Raw genomic sequence first — 5,553 nt, 5'->3', positions numbered from 1 at the left:
GTACGGGATGATGGCTATGCAGAAGCAGGTTGAGCTTGTGAACGCCAAGGTTCGTACGCTCTCTAACAGCCTTAATGTAGCGAACAAGGAGAACGATGCTTTGGCTGCTCAGAAGACCGGGTTAATGGTTCAGCTTAGTAAGGTTGAAAAGGAGAGGGACTCGCTGAGGAAGGAGACCGACTCTCTTTAGGATGAGAGGAATACATTGCAGCTCGAGAAGAGCGTCTGGCATACCGAGCGGGAATCCCTTAAGGCTGAAAAGGAATAACTGCTATGCCTTCTGAGTGATGAGCAATCCGCTCGAATGGCCTTTGAGAAAAGGGCTTTGGACGAGTGCAATGCTTTACTCGACACCATGAGTAGGGTGAATGGTGGAATGCTAGCTCTGCATGCTCTTTTTTCCAGAGTCGGGGCCCTCAGATATGCTCAGGGGTTCCGAGAGGGTTATGCCGATCGAGTTCCGGGTGAGAGTCAGACTGGTTCTACCTCTGATGATGTTGACAGGGAGCTAGAGATTGACCCTCCGGGTATTTATGCCGATCTAGACTCCACCGCTGCTGAGGGCATATTTGATGAGTGCCAAGAGATTGCCTCTTCCCGGATCACTCCTACTCCTTCTGCTGCTCTGACTTTGGATATTCTTCCTCTGTCCACCGTGACTCCATCTGTTACTGCTGCTGAAGATAACCCTCAGCGGAGTGATTCTTCCAACGCTGCTGAGGGTAGAACTCAGCAGAACAATCTCGTCATTCAGTTCGACTTTCCTCCCCGTGAGGATGGTGACACCAACAATGATGAGGAGACCGTCCAGCATCATCAAGAGGCAAACGCTTCTTAGTTAGAACCTTTTTGATGTATTGACTTTCCTTCTTTTGCATTTTTGCCATCTGTATACCTCATCGTTTTTGTAACTTTTTAAACTTTATTATTAATAAGATGGCCGACTTCTGATCAAACTCTTTCTGTAAATTCTTTGATTTAATGATCTGATCTGGTTCTTCCCTGTATGTTAGTGGTTGGCTTTCAGCTAGTGTGTCATAGCAAAAGTAGGTTTTTGTCCAAGTTTTTGGCGTTCGGCTCATGGTACCGAAGGCTACTTACTTTGATAAGCAGTTGGCGCTCGGCCAGAACGCCACTTACAATTTTTTTTTTTTGGTAAGTTTTTGGCGTTCGGCTCATAGTGCCAGCTGCCACTTACTTTGCTGAGTGGTTGGCGCTCGGCTAGAACGTCACTTGCCACTTTCACTCTTTTATTTCTTTTGGCAAGTTTTTGGCGTTCGGCTCATAGTGCCAACTGCCACTTACTTTGCTGAGTGGTTGGCACTCGGCTAGAACGCCACTTGTCACTTTCACTCTTTTATTTCTTTTGGCAAGTTTTTGGCGTTCGGCTCATAGTGCCAGCTGCCCCTTACTTTGCATAGGTACCTGGCGCTCGGCTAGAATGCCATTTGCCACTTGGCTTTTTATTTCTTAGCAAGTGTTTGGCGTTCAGCTCATAGTGCCAGCTGCCACTTACTTTGCTGAGTGGATGGCGCTCGGCTAGAATGCCACTTGCCACTTTCACTCTTTTACTTCTTTTGGCAAGTTTTTGGCGTTCGGCTCATAGTACCTACTGCCACTTACTTTGCTTAAATGTCTAGCGCTCGGCTAGAATGCCACTTTGCCATTTGGCTTTGCTATTTTTACTTAATCAACCTCTTAAAGAGGAATATTATTTTTATAAATCTCAGAAACTTGAACATTCGCCTGTATTCAATTGAAAATGAACAAAATTCAATATTGAAATTTAACTTTTTATTGATAATACCTCTTCAGAGAAGTAGCATTCCAAGGCTTGTTAACCAGCCTTCCGGCCATGGTCTCTAAGGTATATGCCCCCATGGTCTCTATGGCTTCTGCAATTTTGTATGGACCTTCCCATGGTGGCATCATCTTTTTGACTATCCCCACCTTCTTTTTCAGAACCAGATTTCCCGGTGTAAAGTCTCTGTGCTTTACTTTTTGTTATGGCTATTCGTAAGCGTCTGCTAGTAGGATGCGAGCCTTACCGCCGCTGCATCTCTTTTTTCCTCCAACAAATCGAGGTTAAACCTCAACATACTGTCATTATGCTCTCTGTTCCATGCCAAGCTTCGAACAGTCGGAACTAAGGGCTCGACCGGTATAACTGCCTCTGTACCATACGCCATGGTGAATGGGCTTTCTCCGGTCGGTCGCCTTAGGGTCGTTCTGTAAGCTCATAGGACATTCAGCAGTTCATCTAACCATTTTCCTTTCTTTTCTTCAAGCTTCTTCTTGATACAAGCAAAAATTGTTCTATTTGTGATTTCCGCCTGTCCATTGGCCTGGGGATGACTTACTGCCGCCAGCTTTTGATTAATTCCATATTCCTCCAACAAACCTCTTACTTGCTTACTGTCAAGGTTGGTCCCATTATCCATGACGATTGACCTCGGAACACCAAACCGGCAAATAATGTTACTCCAAATGAACCGTCTCACATGAGTTTGAGTAACGCTCGGGTACGGCTCTGCTTCCACCCACTTAGTAAAGTAATCTGTAGCCAGCAGCACATACTTGTTCTGAGCTCTTGCAGTTGGTAGAGGACCGACCACATCCATCCCCCACTGTGCGAAAGGTCATGGTGTGGCCATTACGTGCAAGTCCTCAGGTGGTTGGTGAATCAGTGGTCCGAACCTTTGGCACTTATCGCACCTTCTGGACAATTCTTCCGCATCTTGTGACATGTTCGGCTAGAAGTACCCATGCGTCATTGCTTTGTGCGCTAAAGACCTCCCCCCTGAATGATTTCCACATACACCTTTATGAATGGCTCATAGTATCTGCCGAGCCTCTGTGGGGGTGACGCACTTTAAGTACGGTCCGGAAAAAGATCTTCTGTACAACTAGTTATGCACTATGGCGTACTTTGCAGCATTCGATTTGATTTTCCTAGCTTCATCTCTTTGCTCAGGCAGAGTACCATCCTGGATGTAAGTTATGATTGGATCAATCCAGCTTGGCTCATATGGAATAACATTTACTTGCCAAGGATCTGAGCCCAAAGGTTCTTCGAAAATGGACGGCTGGTTTAATATTCCTACTAGAATCACCCTTGCCAATGTTTCTCCAGAACCCGAGGCACTACATGCTAGTCGATCGGCATCCTCGTTATGCTCCCTCGGAATTTGAATGAAATTCAATTTTTTCAAAGCTTTTGGCCTCCCGCATAACAGCAGAATGATATGCTTCCATCGTTTTATCCTTGGTTTCATACTCGCCGTTCACCTGCCGAACAATTAACTGCAAGTCACTAAAAAGAGTCAAATTCCTGACCTTCAACTCCTTGGCAAGCTTAATTCCTGCCAGCAGTGCTTCATACTCCGCCTCATTGTTCGTGGCTCCAAATTCAAGCCGAAGTGCTTGATTTAAGGATGTACCTTCCGGCGTCTGCAGCTTGATCCCAATGCCTACACCCATCTGATTTGAGGATCCATTAACGAAGAGTTTCCATAAGCAACCACGAAGGTCTTCCTCCATGTCCTCTTAATCACATTCTAGTAAAAAATCTGCCACCGCTTGCCCTTTGACTGTTGTTCTAGGTTCGTATGTGATATCAAATGAGCTTAACTCTATGGCCCACTTCGTCATTCTTCTTGAGAGATCTGGTTTGTGCAGGATTATTCTAATAGGGAAAGTGGTTAGAACGATGATAAGATGGGATTCAAAATAATGCTTGAGCCTTTTTTTCGCGTGCACTAGCGAGAGTATCACCCGCTCTGCCTTTGAATAACGCCTTTCGGCCTCAGTCATTGTCTTGCTAACGTAGAATACTGGATATTGCTTCCCTTCTGCATAGCGGATTAAAACACCACTTGTCGCGATGCTGGATACTCTGAGATATAAAAATAGCTTTTCGCCCGGTTCTGGAGCTGGCAGGACCGGAAGGTTCTGCATATATTTTTTCAGAGCAGTTAACGCTAAGCGCTGTTCATCCCCCCAAACTTGCCTACCATGGCTTCGTATTGTGTCAAAAAATGGTTTGCAGTAATCTGACAATTTGGAAATGAACCGGCTCAGTGCAGCGATCCGTCCCGTAAGTGTTTGCACTTCTTTGACTGTCGTCTGCTCGGCATTCTTACTCAGAGCTTCTGCTTGGGCAGGGCTTGCCTCGATGCCTCTAAGATTAACCACGTGCCCCAGGATTTGGCCAGAACTTACACCAAATGAGCACTTGGTTGGGTTGAGTTTCATTCTATATTGCCTCATCACATCAAATATGTCTCGTAGATGTTTCACATGGTCAACTTTCGTCTTACTTTTTACCACCATGTCATCAATGTAAGCTTTCATGGTCTTCCCTATTTGTCCCTTAAAAATTTTGCTAATAAGTCTTTGGTAAGTTGCTCCAGCGTTCTTCAGTCCGAATGGCATGACTTTGTAGCAATACGTCTAGCGTTCGGTAACGAAAGAAGTTTTTTCTTCATCAGCAGGGTCCATGGGGATCTGATTATAACCTGAATAAGCATCTAAAAAGGTCAAACGTTCATATCCTGTAGTTGCATTCACCATTTGATCAATCTTTGGCAGCGGGAAGCTATCCTTCGGACAGGCTTTGATTAAATTGGTGAAATCAATGCACGCTCGCCATTTCCCATTCTTCTTCTGCACAACCATAACATTTGATAGCCAGTTAAGGTAGCATACTTCTCTTACAAACCCAGCATCAAGCATCCTGTCAACTTCCTCGGCAATGATCCGGTTGTGCTCGGGAGCAAACCGTCGCTGCTTCTGCTTTACAGGTTTTGCATTGGGATTAACGTTCAAAGAGTGACAAGATACAGAAGGATCGATCCCTGGCATATCTAGGTGACTCCATGCAAATACATCTGCGTTTTGAAACAAGAAATTAATTAACTCCTTCTTCTCCTCCTCAGCGAGTCATTTCCCCACTCTGGTTATTCGTTTCGGTCGGAACTGATCGATCTGCACATCAACTAGGGGTTCTTCAGTCAAGTCCACTGGCTCCTCCTCCCCATTCTGCTTAGAGGGAGGCTCCTGTAATTGCTATCTCGGACTTGCTGAACGAATAGGAGCTTTCCCTTTTCTGGCACGCTTCAGCGTTACCGAATAACATTCTTTAGCTGCAACCTGGTCCCCATGAATGTCAATCACTTTGGTCCCGTCTGGCCCCAGGCATCTCATTACCTAATGCAGAGTGGAAGGAACACCTTAAACTCTGTGGATCCACCCTCTGCCCATCAGAAGATTGTAAGAGGGATGAATTTCAACAACTACAAAGGTTTCCATCAGAACCCTCTTGGCAGCATGTACCGCTACCTCCACCGTACTGACGGGCTCCACTCGTTTTCCATCAAACCCTAGTAGAGGATTCCCGGTGGATTTTAGCCGATCCTACTTGATCTCGAGCCGATCAAATGTATCCCTTGGCATGATGTTCGCACTACTTCCAGGATCAATCAGAACTCTGCGCACCAAGCATTTGGCCACTGTCAAACTTACGACCAACGGGTCCTCATGAGAGATCTGAAC

This window comes from Cornus florida, unplaced genomic scaffold (genome assembly GCF_030987335.1).
Source record: "Cornus florida cultivar Cherokee Brave unplaced genomic scaffold, ASM3098733v1 CherokeeBrave_3.0.0_Hap2_Chr08, whole genome shotgun sequence".
In the NCBI taxonomy this organism is placed as follows: Eukaryota; Viridiplantae; Streptophyta; class Magnoliopsida; order Cornales; family Cornaceae; genus Cornus; species Cornus florida.
This window is presented reverse-complemented; position numbering follows the sequence as displayed.